This window comes from Lepidochelys olivacea (genome assembly GCF_965140295.1).
Source record: "Lepidochelys olivacea isolate rLepOli2 genome assembly, chromosome: 2".
NCBI lineage: Eukaryota > Metazoa > Chordata > Testudines > Cheloniidae > Lepidochelys > Lepidochelys olivacea.
This window is the reverse complement of record NC_140412.1, coordinates 62,132,558-62,146,474: the sequence shown is the minus strand read 5'-3', so window position 1 is coordinate 62,146,474 and position 13,917 is coordinate 62,132,558. Positions and strand designations below refer to the sequence as shown.

Genomic DNA, 13,917 nt, shown 5'->3' with positions numbered 1-13,917 from the left:
AACGCCGATTCTGGGCTCGGGAAACAAGCACAGACTGGTGGGACCGCATAGTGTTGCGGGTCTGGGATGATTCCCAGTGGCTGTGAAACTTTTGCATGCGTAGGGGCACTTTCATGGAACTTTGTGACTTGCTTTCCCCTGCCCTGAGGCGCATGAATACCAAGATGAGAGCAGCCCTCACAGTTGAGAAGCGAGTGGCGATAGCCCTGTGGAAGCTTGCAACGCCAGACAGCTACCGGGCAGTTGGGAATCAATTTGGAGTGGGCAAATCTACTGTTGGAGCTGCTGTGATGCAAGTAGCCCACGCAATCAAAGATCTGCTGATATCAAGGGTAGTGACCCTGGGAAATGTGCAGGTCATAGTGGATGGCTTTGCTGCAATGGGATTCCCTAACTGTGGTGGGCCCATAGGCAGAACCCATATCCCTATCTTGGCACCGGAGCACCAAGCCGACAAGTACATAAACCACAAGGGGTACTTTTCAATAGTGCTGCAAGCTCTGGTGGATCACAAGGGACGTTTCACCAACATCAACGTGGGATGGCCGGGAACGGTACATAACGCTCGCATCTTCAGGAACTCTGGTCTGTTTCAAAAGCTGCAGGAAGGGACTTTATTCCCAGACCAGAAAATAACTGTTGGGGACATTGAAATGCTTATATGTACCCTTGGGGACCCAGCCTACCCCTTAATACCATGGCTCATGAAGCCATACACAGGCAGCCTGGACAGTAGTCAGGAGCTGTTCAACTACAGGCTGAGCAAGTTCAGAATGTGCATTTGGTTGTTTAAAGGCACGCTGGCGCAGTTTACTGACTCACTTAGACCTCAGCGAAACCAATATTCCCACTGTTATTACTGCTTGCTGTGTGCTCCACAATATCTGTGAGAGTAAGGGGGAGATGTTTATGGCAGGGTGGGAGGTTGAGGCAAATCGCCTGGCTGCTGGTTACACGCAGCCAGACACCAGGGCGGTTAGAAGAGCACAGGAGGGCGCCGTACACATCAGAGAAGCTTTGGAAACCAGTTTCATGACTGGCCAGGCTACGGTGTGAAAGTTCTGTTTGTTTCTCCTTGATGAAACCCCACGCCCCTTGGTTCACTCTACTTCCCTGCAAGCTAACCACCCTCCCCTCCTCCCTTTAATCATTGCTTACAGAGGCAATAAAGTCATTGTTGCTTCACATTCATGCATTCTTTATTCATTCATCACACAAACAGGTAGCCCAGAAGGGGTGGTGGAGGAGGGAAGGAAAATGCCACACAGCATTTTTAAAGTTTACAACTTTAAAATTTGTTGAATGCCAGCTCTCTTTTTTTTGGGCAATCCTCTGTGGTGGAGTAGCTGGTTGGCTGGTGGCCCCCCCCACCATGTTCTCGGGCGTCTGGGTGTGGAGGCTATGGAACTTGGGGAGGAGGGCGGTTGGTTACACAGGGGCTGTAGTGGCAGTCTGTGCTCCAGCTGCCTTTGCTGCAGCTCAACCATACACTGGAGCATACTGGTTTGGTCCTCCAGCAGCCTCAGCATTGAATCCTGCCTCCTCTCATCATGCTGCCGCCAGATTTGAGCTTCAGCCCTGTCTTCAGTCCGCAACCTCTCCTACTGGTCATTTTGTGCTTTCCTGCACTCTGACATTATTTGCCTCCACGCATTCGTCTGTGCTTTGTCAGTGTAGGAGGACAGCATGAGCTCAGAGAACATTTCATCACAAGTGCGTTTTTTTTTTCCTCCTTTCTAATCTTCACTAGCCTCTGGGAAGGAGAAGATCCTGTGATCATTGAAACACATGCAGCTGGTGGAGAAAAAGAAGGAACAGCGGTATTTAAAAAGACACATTTTATAAAACAGTGGCTACACTCTTTCAGGGTAAACCTTGCTGTTAACATTACATACACAGCACATGTGCTTTCGTTACAAGGTTGCATTTTGCCTCCCCCTACCGCGTGGCTACCCCCTCAACCCTCCTCCCTCCCCGTGGCTAACAGTGGGGAACATTTCCGTTCAGCCACAGGTAAGCAGCCCAGCAGGAGCGGGCTCCTCTGAGTGTCCCCTGAAGAAAAGCACCCTATTTCAACCAGGTGATCATGAATGATCTCTCACTCTGAGGATAACACAGAGATAAAGAACGGATGTTGTTTGAATGCCAGCAAACATACACTGCAATGCTTTGTTGTACAATGATTCCCGAGTACGTGTTACTGGCCTGGAGTGGTAAAGTGTCCTACCATGGAGGACGCAATAAGGCTGCCCTCCCCAGAAACCATTTGCAAAGGCTTTGGGAGTACATCCAGAAGAGCCGCGAATGCCAGGGCAAAGTAATCCTTTCACATGTTTGCTTTTAAACCATGTATAGTATTTTAAAAGGTACACTCACCGGAGGTCCCTTCTCCGCCTGCCGGGTCCAGAAAGTAGCCTTGGGTGGGTTTGAGGGGTACTGGCTCCAGGTCCAGGGTGAGAAACAGTTCCTGGCTGTCAGGAAAACCAGTTTCTCCGCTTACTTGCTGTGAGCTATCATCTTCTTCGTCCCCAAAACCTACTTCCGTATTGCCTCCATCTCCATTGAAGGAGTCAAACAACACGGCTGGGGTAGTGGTGGCTGAACCCCCTAAAATGGCATGCAGCTCATCATAGAAGCGGCATGTTTAGGGCTCTGACCCGGAGCAGCCGTTTGCCTCTCTGGTAGGCTTGCCTCAGCTCCTTCAGTTTCACGCGGCACTGCTTCGGGTCCCTGTTATGACCTCTGTCCTTCATGCCCTGGGAGATTTTGACAAAGGTTTTGGCATTTCGAAAACTGGAACAGAGTTCTGATAGCACGGATTCCTCTCCCCATACAGCGATCAGATCCCGTACCTCCTGTTCAGTCCATGCTGGAGCTCTTTTGCTATTCTGGAACTCCATCATGGTCAACTCTGCTGATGAGCTCTGCATGGTCACCTGCAGCTTGCCACGCTGGCCAAACAGGAAACGAGATTCAAAAGTTCGTGGTTCTTTTCCTGTCTACCTGGCCAGTGCATCTGAGTTGAGAGTGCTGTCCAGAGCGGTCACAATGGAGCACTCTGGGATAGCTCCCGGAGGCCAATACTGTCGAATTGTGTCCATAGTACCCCAAATTCGACCCGGCAAGGCCGATTTAAGCGCTAATCCACTTGTCAGGGGTGGAGTAAGGAAACTGATCTTAAGAGCCCTTTAAGTCGAAATAAAGGACTTCATCGTGTGGACAGGTGCAGGTTTACATTGATTTAAGGCTGCTAAATTCAACCTAAAGTCCTAGTGTAGACCAGGGCTTAGTGAAAAGTCATCAAGACGAAAACTGAAACTCACTTCCACATTTGACCACAAGAAGCTAATTAAATTTATGCTTTTTCAGGTCAGGTCATACCTGTATGTAATGTACATGCCTCTCGCAGATTCTTTGGTGCAGAAAGACAGAACACCCTCATCTTTTCCCCGGGTTCACAGGGCTTCCTCTCACAACATGCCTGAGAAGTAGATGTAGTGAAGGGAATCAGTTTCCAACTCAGAAGGAATGAGAACTGAACTGTATAGATATAATGAAAACAAAAAAAAAAATGCACTGGAAAAGAAGTGAAATGTAGGTATGAGGATATTGTGTGAAACCGACTTTTTGCAGAGATTGATGTTCATTGCTGAAGCCCAACTTGCCAGAAACATCGCAAGATTGAAGAAAATGATATAAAGATGGATACAATGTTGAGGAAACTGGAAACAGATGTAATGTTGAGAAACTGGCTCAGATTAGTGAGCTTTTCATTTGATGTAAAAAAGGTTATTCATATAGAAGTGTGGAGTTGTTGCCAGCATGTTAATGTAAATGCAAGGTTAGACTTTTTATTTAAAAAAAAACAAATTGGGTCTTTTTAGAACTGCATAGCAGGCTATTCTCACTATGAGGGGAGGTAGCTATAATTGAGTAAACACTGTGCCTTTGGAGAGAAAATGTCTTGTGATTGGAAGATTTTCTTGGTAATAGATTAGTAATAGTACCTTGAATTTGCTTTTGAATTTTCCCTTTGCCTTTATAAATGACTAAGTCAGCATCACACAATTTGGTAGTTTCAGGATTGTTTATTGCAGACAGGGGACTGCATTACAAAATCACCATCATATCTTATATGCTTGTTGTCAGGCAAAGCAAAGGACAAGATCTCAATGGGTGTGAACACAATTACCCTCTTCACCCCTAGTGGTGGTCCCGTCAACTCAGGCTGGGATTAGGAAAGCTCATATTGCTACTGCCCACATTATGTCTGGCCACTGGAAAAAACTAGAGCTGTCAATCTAGCATTTTTTATGAGCTAAACATTTACTTTTGAAAGACTGATTTAATACACTTAGGACAGCAGATTAAATGTAATTGCTTTTAAATCAGAAATTGACAGGGTTACCATGTATTTTAGAGTTGAGATGAAAGCTGATACTAAGAATTCTCTCAAAGAAAAGTACTCAGCAATTTTGTTTAATTACAATAAAAAACCTGCCCTAGAGAAGGTTCTGATCAGTTTTCATTATATCAGTTCAGACCGATATTTGCTTTAGGATACAGTTAAAATATCGAAACAAAGATGACAGAAAAATTAACTCCTCGAAACATTCAAAATACCGTGAAAACTGTAGGACTTCTTGGTAGCTGCAAGTTAAATATGTTGTCTAATGTGCAGTTAAGACCACAGCTGATTTAAATCCTTGTTCTGAAAAGAAAAGGCATAAGCAATAGACTTAAACTGGATTCATGGTTTATGTAATCTAGCTAACTCAAAATTAAGATGGCACATCAGACTCAAATGTTCTCATCAAAAAGAATCAGATGGGTAAACGGCAAAAGATAATCATCATTAGGCCATCAAAGCAACAGTCTGCCACCCAAGACGAAACTAAAGTTTATTAGTTGTCTCATGGACAATTATGCATATGGGGAAGAGGCTATCATAATACAATTTAAGAGGTTCAGTTCCACAAAATTAGATCCTTTGTCCTTTTTATTTAAACCTTTCTTTTCTCAAAGAAATATTAAACATGATCACATGTAACCCAAACATTTGGAACTCAAGGAGGTCTGGCTGACTTTGAAATCAGCCACTATATTTTCCTTTTAGTCTCATGAAAATTTCTGAAATTAGTTTTAAGTTGGGCTGAATCATCTGAAAGATTGTTAAGCTTTTCCAAATGTTGAGTCCCTACCCAGAATGGTCAGAGGGCTATTTCCTCACAACTTTTTAAAGGACTGCTCTCCATGACTCATTTGTTGTGTTGGTTCACATATTTTAACCTAGACTTCTATCTATCTTAGCTGTGCTAGGTTTCATTCTTTTCAGTATAGAGATATATACACAACAGCATCACAAAAACAAGACATCCCCCCACCCCAAGTTACCTTGAGAATTCAAAACAACTCTTGCCGGCTTCAAAGAGCAGGACAAAGTCAGGAAAATGGCATTTCTGAATGTATCCAAGCTCAGTAAATCACATAACGAAGGTATTTCCTACTGAAAAAATTGCAGAAATAAAAATGTATAAAACTTACCATGCTGACAAACTAAGTTACCAAGTTTATCCAAATTTTTACTGGCATCTCAGATTTGAACATACACATCAACATACATTCAGATGGGTAAACGGCAAAAGGAAATCATCATTATGCCAGTAACATCACGTTGTCTGAGTGCTGATTTAATGAAATGTAGTTAATTTCAAGATGAGAATTTGTATTCCTGCAATACGTGTGGTATGATAATCTGGACAAAAACTATATTTCTGCAGTATGTCATTTTGCCCCTATGTGATGCATATGTATTTTAAATTACTTTAATTTCAATTATTTTCTTCAATATAAAAACAAAGCACAAAACTAGTGTAATTTTTTGCCTCCCATTCCAGTTTCCAATTTATCTTTTAGACTGCTGTAACAGAAAAAAAAAAAAGATCACTACAATGACAGGGGCTGGATAAAAATAGGAACAGCTTCCCAGCTGCTGGCCGAATGAAGCCCTTGAGCACCAAGCCAGATCCTCAGCTGGTATAAGCCAGCATAGTTTCAGGGACATCATGGGAAAGCATCATGGATATATTCTGTAGAGATTTTCCCCAGCTGAAGATCTCACTCTCTTATTGGATTCTGATTTCTACTATTGATAGAAAAGAAAAGCAACAGACTCATTTTTATTACTTTACCAGTTGATAGGACATTTTGCTGGCTGTACACAAAGTACATGGGACTTGTAAAAACATTTGAAATAAACATCACAACTGACTCAATTCTCACTATTTTAAAGAAAAATTTAATATTAGAAACATGAGGATGATCATGAATTTGATCCATAGGCACTTTTTAGCTTATTCGTTTTTTGGCTGGCATTTGAGATACATCATCAAAACAATCAGTTGGGTAAATGGCAAAAAGAAATTATGCCAACAAAGCAACTTCCCATCTATGATGAGCATTTAATGCTATGAGACTAAAACTAAGTATTTGATCACAAAGAAAACATTAATATAGTGACATCTCTTTAGAAGTATAAAATAAGCATCCTAGAACTACAAGTTAAACCCGGCCTTCAAGCTGGGGTTTAATTTTGCATCCACAAAATTAATCATGCTTTTTTCCAGCAATTCATTCTAAGTGCAAAAGCAAGCCACAGTCTGAAGATCAGGCCCCACGTTATTACACAAATCTCTTTACAAGAATTAAAGGTTCAGAGTGCCGGTTAGCTTCAGAACCATTTAAGAAATTAGTTTCCTCCACATTTTTAGTCACAAGTGTGGTAATTATATTTGCCACTGTGTGGACTCCACCAGTGTAGAATGGGGATGAATGGCCAGGTGAAGTGTAGCTATCTTTGCTCTCTGGTTTCTAAAGAGAACAGCTTGTATCTGAGTATTCTGGGATTTATTCTGTTTGTTCAGGAGAACCAGAGTGAACTCTGCTATCTGATTAATGTATTACTTGTCTATGCAATAAGCTTCTCAACAAATCCTCTGGTGTCCTACAGCTGAAATACTGAAATGCAAAAGATAAGCATTTAAATTACCTCAGCAGTTCAGGTGAGAGCTGGCAGGCTTCAGGTAAGCAGCATTTGAAAGCCTATCTCACAATATAGGGTTTTCTGGACAGAGCAACACAATCTCAGAGGCCAATGCTCATCTGCGGTGTTTGGGGCAGGGGATGAAAAAAAAAAGTTATAAATTCACATGGACCACTGGATTCTACAAATTCCTCATTATTTGATTTACTTAACAGATGTACTGGCACCTCAGATTTAGAACTATACATCAATGAAATGACATTCAGTTGGGTAAACGGCAAAAAGGAAATCATCATTATGCCAGTGAAGCAACTTCCCATCTTTGATACAGTTATTACTGCATGGGAAAAGGCCAACTTCAAGCTATGAAAACACATGCACCTCAGCACTTTGTCCTGAGTGGCTGAGATGCTGGACAGTTTGCCAACACGTAGGTACATATTTTGAAGTAATCTGCATTTGTTAATACAGAACACTCAGTCGCATGAAAAGCAAAAACTGACAAGTAATGGTTTTCCTCACTGCCGTCTTGCTTCTTTTGCCCCCTGCAAAATCAAAATTTGCAAAACCACAGTGACTTGGGTCTGGATTTAACAGAAAACAGCTTCCTGGTTGCTAGCTTGCAGAAGCTCTCCGAGCACTGTGTATTTACAGTAAAAAAAAATCCCAACAATATACTCACAGGCTTATTTCTTTAACAGTTCACGTGACACCTTGCTGGTTACAGAGGAGTAGCATGGCAGAGTCCACACAGTAAACTTGCAGTACCATCAGAAACAAATACTAACAGCTGATTCTATCCTCATTACCTAAAAGAAAAGAGTTCCAGACATTTTGAACAGTTGACAGGAAGTCAAATTATTTGGCTTATTTGGAGTTCTACTGCAACCTGAGTAGCAGGAATTTTTATCATTCACTTGGAAAATGGGCCAAAAGGACCAAAATGGGCCAAATGGACCAATTATATCAGTGAAGCAACACTGATCCCAGTGACAATTTGATATTAAACCATTTTTATTAAGAGAGTTCTGGGGTAAGTTCAGTAAAATGTCACAATTTTTTAAGAGACAAAAAGGTTAAACAGAAGGCATTAATATTTTGCCCATTAAAAGAATGTGTTGTGGGTAAGTCTACGTGTTTAAGCATGTTCCACTATGCAGAGTTATTGATTTTACAAGAGTATGATGTTCCTAATGAGTAGCCATTGCTTTTTTCATCCAGTTGGGTTTGACAAGTATGAAAGATGAACTAAGGTTAAAGGTTATATTTACCTCACTTTGGGAGCACAGGTCTCCATGTAAGCACAATGGCACATTCCCTGAAGGTTCAATTCAAGGTCAGAACTCTTACCAAGATTATGCTGCCTCTGAGACTACCAAACCAAGATCCCACTACAATGGAGTCCCAAGACAACTACTGCTCTTAAGTATGTCACTATATTATGGAAAGGGCATGGTCAGGACCATTGGACAAGTCTCTAACCAAACTCCCCAGAGACAAAGGGGCAATTTATCATTAGAATTTGGACACCCAGCTGCTGATGAAAATGATTTATGAAGGCATATCAGCAGCAGTAAGGTTATTTAGCTGTTCAATTTATCATTATTTGGAAGACTTGAAAGACTGAAAATAACTCAAAATAATCAATAAAGATGATTTGCCAATAGTAAACGTCTCCTATTGCCTAATGAAATCCTGCTCAATTTCACAAAACATATGCAAGCTGTAGTAAAATAAACTAGGTGTCTAAAAGCAAGTCTCAAATAAGAAATTAGCTATTTAATTTGCAAACAGCAGTTTGTTCAAAATAATGTGTTAGTGCAACTATAATCACATTTGATTAGTCTCAGAAATGGTGGAGATGCCGTTATGAGGAGGACATAATAGGAAATTACCTCTATTCATTTCCACTAGAAACTCTATCCGTTCAAATCACAGTGTATATAAAACATGTTAGCAGGTCATCTGCCCCATTTTTAAAGTGTAAATTACATTCACTCCATTTTTAAAATTGTGTCAAGATTAAGATTATTAGAATTTAAATTCCACTTAAAATTATATACTTCCTGGTTTCTCTGCCAGAGACACTGTGCAAGGTACCAGAGGTCTGAAAGAACTAGCTGATTTCTAAACTCTCATTTTCATTGTAATTGTCAATACTTTGTGGAATCAGACATTCAAAGAGAAACCAGGAAACCTGCCGCTCATCTCTCAGGACTTCAACATTATATTTTTAAAAGTACTTTTCCAATTTATAAAAACAATCACATCAACTTTGTTCTCTTTTAGAACCCCACAAGTAGCAGAATTTCTGAAGTTATATTTGCATACCATAAAACGAAAACTGATGGCTATTTGTATAACATTTGTTAGACTTGAGGATTCCTTTCTCCCCCAATGCTATCAAGCTCCCCAGCAAACAAGGCAAACACAGCTATTTGAGATGTATGCCCCCATGTCCTATTCAGGATTGTACTGCTGTCAACTTTTTGTGCCTAGCACAAAGGGATCCAACCTCACTGTGGTCTTTAGATGCTACCGCAATTTAAATATTTATTAATAATAAACTTGTGATAAGGGAATTTTTTTAAATAAACCCATGTGATCTTTTATAATCCTTTTGTTTAAGAATTTGAAGATCTTCTCACTCAATATTTGTTTATCATTATAGGAAAGTATACTGGGTGCTTACGTGGAATATTGAGGGCAGTTTACTAGTTAGCTTCAAAGCCAATTTCCAACAAATTAGGTTGGGATTAATTCATTTTCCTCATGACTTGTAGATTTTTTCCTATATAGTTTATCCTTAAAGCAATAGTACACTATTTATTCTCCTTTGTAGTCAGGGATTTAACAAGTTGGTTTTGATATTTTTGCCCAAATCAGATTTCTAATTCAAAGTAATATAACTTGTCCTTGAAATACTTACTCTAATTGCTTGGTACTCCTGAGCTGAGACAGATGTTTGCAAACATTTTAACTTTGTTTCCTATTCTACTTTTCCCTATTCATATTTTAAATACCACAAAGTGGTAGCATAAAAAAAATGATGTGGGTCACTGAAAAATATTGTACAGCTACACCAAGACTGGTTTGCTAAACAATAATCTATCCCACCCAAGTTCAACTTGCTTAGCTGATACTATAACCACCAGGGCTTGGAGTTTGTGATTTTTTCTTTTTAACTTAAAAATAAAATGAGGTTCTCCCCCCGCCCCCCGGGGTTAAGTGATCAAAAGATTGTTTGGCATACAACACACACACAGTCGTAAGACAACCATCCAAATTAATACACTGAGATACAGCCCTCATCTACATACAACTTCCACCAGTTAACTAAGGTATGTCTACAGTAGAAATGCTGCAGCAGCATTGCTGTAGTGTAGATATGTACTACAGTTTCAGAAGGGGTTCGTCTGACTCTGTAGTAAATCCACCTCTCAAGGGATGGTAGCTAGCTTAATGGAAGAATTCATCTATCAACCTAGTGGTTTTTACAACGGTATTTAGGTCAGCTTAATTACATTGCACAGGATGTGAAATTTTTCACAGCCCCCTGAGCAATGTAGTTAAACCAGCCCAACTTTGTAGTGTACACCAGCTCTGAATCAATTAAAAAAAAAAAACACATGTTCAGTTAAGCTAGTGAAAGTCTGTGTGTAGACAAAGCTGCAATGACACTAGACAAACAGTGGGTAAATATTTCCAGTGTGAACAGCTCTAAACAGCTGCATATTAACACTTGCAACCACAAAGTTAAAAGCACATCAAGGTGAACTACAGGAGAGAGGTGTACAGAGAGGTGTTTTTTCTATGGGTATGTCTACACTACAGAGACTATGCCAGCATAGCCCCATAGTGTAGATGCAGTCTACAGTGACAAAGTTTTTTCTGTTGCTATAGGAACACTACCTCCCTAAATATTAGCTATATTGACAGAAGTACTCTTCCATCAAAATAGCTGCATCTATACTGAGGGGGTATATCAACATAGGTACATCAGAGAGACATGTGACCACGCCTATGAGAGCTATAGCAGAAATTTTCTTAATGCAAGCTTGAATATTGTAGAAAACAGCAAGATCTACAAGGAGTTTCTATACTGACAAACTTAGTGTAGAACTAGCTTAACCTGCAAAAGTTAACCCAGTATATCTTATACCACTTCCCCGAGCAAAATAAATTGTACTAGCAAAATAACTTTCTGCCAGTAGAATTGTCTATACCAGAACATTGCCAGCACAACTATGTTGGTTAGAAGTGTAAAAAAGTCACACACCCCCAACTGACATTGCTATGCCAGGAAAGCCTAAGTATAGACCAAGTCTAAGAATCTACACATTCTCTGCGGTGACTAAATAGTCCGTCAACTGTTACTGTAATAATACTTCCTAGCAGCAGCTCTCTTGTATTTGTCTTTTAGTTTCTGAGATATTAGGGTGCACTTGCATCATGTTTTTAAGCTTTTCTCTGCAACCAAGAGGGCTAGAAACTAAGGGTTTCTCTATATGGGAAAGTTATACCAATACAATACAGGGTGTTTATTTAGACTGCTATAATTATACAGGTATACCCCCATGTAGACTCTCTTATTCCAGTCTGAATGCATTTATGTATTTTAGCTTAGGTTACTGAGAGCAGTTAAGCGAAGGCAAAAAAGCCACCATTGTTGAGGGCTAAGTGTCTACATAGGGAGTTACATTGGTGTAATTATAGAAGTTTAACCACACTAGCACATTACAGTGATATAACTGGCAATGTCTCCTCTGTAGATAGTCTCATGTAACTTCTTGCCTCCAGCAACCGGGTATGAAAGAAAAACAAACAGTGTGAGACTTGCAATGGAATTGCCAGAATTGGAAACTGTCAGTGACAATTAACAACAAGTCTAGTTAAGTCTTCATTGAGGATCCAGTAGGAGGCTCTCAGAGCTAACAGTGCTTCCCACGTCCAAGAGCTTAGATCAGGGATGGCCAACCTGTGGCTCCAGAGCTACATGCGGCTCCTTGTATAGGCACCAACTCTGGGGCTGGAACTACAGGTGCCAACTTTCCAATGTGCCGGGGGCGGGGGTTGCTCACTGCTCAACTGCTGGCTCTACCACAGGCCCTGCCCCCCGCTACACCCCTTCCCGAGCCCTACACTGTGCTTACCATGCCCTCACTCCCCCCTCCCTCCCGCACCCATGAAACAGGTGATCCGGAGGTAGTGGGAGGCACTGATCACAGGGCTGCAGATGGGTGGGAGGCACTGTGATCGGGGGGAGCAGATTGGGGGTTGCTGACATATTACTGTGGCTCTTTGGCAATGTACAATCGGTAAATTCTGGATCTTTCTCAGGCTCACCCCTGCTTTCACCCCTGCTCCCACACATCCCCATCCCCCTCCCCCGCACAGACCGCCCTGCCCTGCTTTCACCCCTGCTCCCACACATCCCCATCCCCCTCCCCCGCACAGACCGCCCTGCCCTGCTTTCACCCCTGCTCCCACATATCCCCATCCCCCTCCCCCGCACAGACCGCCCTGCCCTGCTTTCACCCCTCCTCCCACACATCCCCATCCCCCGCACAGACCGCCCTGCCCTGCTTTCACCCCTGCTCCCACACATCCCCATCCCCCTCCCCCGCACAGACCGCCCTGCCCTGCTTTCACCCCTGCTCCCACACATCCCCATCCCCCTCCCCCGCACAGACCGCCCTGCCCTGCTTTCACCCCTGCTCCCACACATCCCCATCCCCCTCCCCCGCACAGACCGCCCTGCCCTGCTTTCACCCCTCCTCCCACACATCCCCATCCCCCTCCCCCGCACAGACCGCCCTGCCCTGCTTTCACCCCTGCTCCCACACATCCCCATCCCCCTCCCCCGCACAGACCGCCCTGCCCTGCTTTCACCCCTGCTCCCACACATCCCCATCCCCCTCCCCCGCACAGACCGCCCTGCCCTGCTTTCACCCCTCCTCCCACACATCCCCATCCCCCTCCCCCGCACAGACCGCCCTGCCCTGCTTTCACCCCTCCTCCCACACATCCCCATCCCCCTCCCCCGCACAGACCGCCCTGCCCTGCTTTCACCCCTCCTCCCACACATCCCCATCCCCCTCCCCCGCACAGACCGCCCTGCCCTGCTTTCACCCCTCCTCCCACACATCCCCATCCCTCTCCCCCGCACAGACCGCCCTGCCCTGCTTTCACCCCTCCTCCCACAAATCCCCCTCCCCCGCACAGACCGCCCTGCCCTGTTTTCACCCCCCAGTCTACCCCAACCCCTTGCTCCCACACACGCCCGTGTCCTCCCCCCCCCCAACCCCTTCACCCGCGCACACCCATCCAACCGCCACAGAACCCCCTCCCATCCATCCCCTCAGCACAGACCTCCCCCACCCACAGGATCCCCTGAGCCCAGACCGCCGGTCCGTCCCTGCTCCCCCAGGCCCGCACCTCGTGGGCCGCTGACCGCTCTCCTGCTCTCTCGCGCGCACCCACAAAAGGAACGGAAGCAGGCAATGAAATCCCTCCAGTTAAAACGATTCCAAGCTGGGCCACGTGAGAAACGCCGCTTCCGTTTGCCCCGCGTGACCGGAAGTATTGACAGAGCGCCAACCGCGCCCGGAGTGTGTGGCTCGGCAGCTTCCTGGACCGGTCCCACTAAAGTAATGAGAGCTGCACGTCAGAGATGCGCCTGCGCAGTGCCGAGCACCACCCCTCCCCAGGCTACAGCCTCTGCGCATGCGCAGCCGGCACGGTGCTGTATCGGTAGAGGCATTGGCAGGTGGACCGGGGTCGGGCCGTGGCGGTTAAACGTGCGGCGGGCCCTGAATCCCCGCTTGGTTCCTCGGGGCGCGCGGGCCGCGGCTCCCGCCCCGCGTGGGGCTCTG

The 13,917-nt window shown here is 44.0% G+C and overlaps 1 long non-coding RNA gene across 7 annotated transcripts; it reads right to left on the bottom strand.

The window, feature by feature from the left end:
* Positions 1 to 1,187: 1,187 nt before the first annotated feature.
* On the bottom strand, positions 1,188 to 13,688 carry LOC311515598. 7 transcript variants are annotated; one of them, XR_014710192.1, is made up of 8 exons: positions 13,481 to 13,679; positions 7,725 to 7,851; positions 7,049 to 7,161; positions 5,395 to 5,506; positions 4,624 to 4,711; positions 3,382 to 3,481; positions 2,377 to 2,471; positions 1,188 to 1,794 (listed from the first exon to the last, which is right to left on the bottom strand). It is a non-coding gene; the product is annotated as an uncharacterized lncRNA (long non-coding RNA). The 7 variants fall into 7 exon arrangements; XR_014710191.1 differs by having other exon boundaries at positions 2,377 to 3,481; positions 13,481 to 13,688; XR_014710193.1 differs by having other exon boundaries at positions 1,188 to 2,951; positions 13,481 to 13,675.
* Between the last annotated feature and the right edge of the window lie 229 nt (positions 13,689 to 13,917).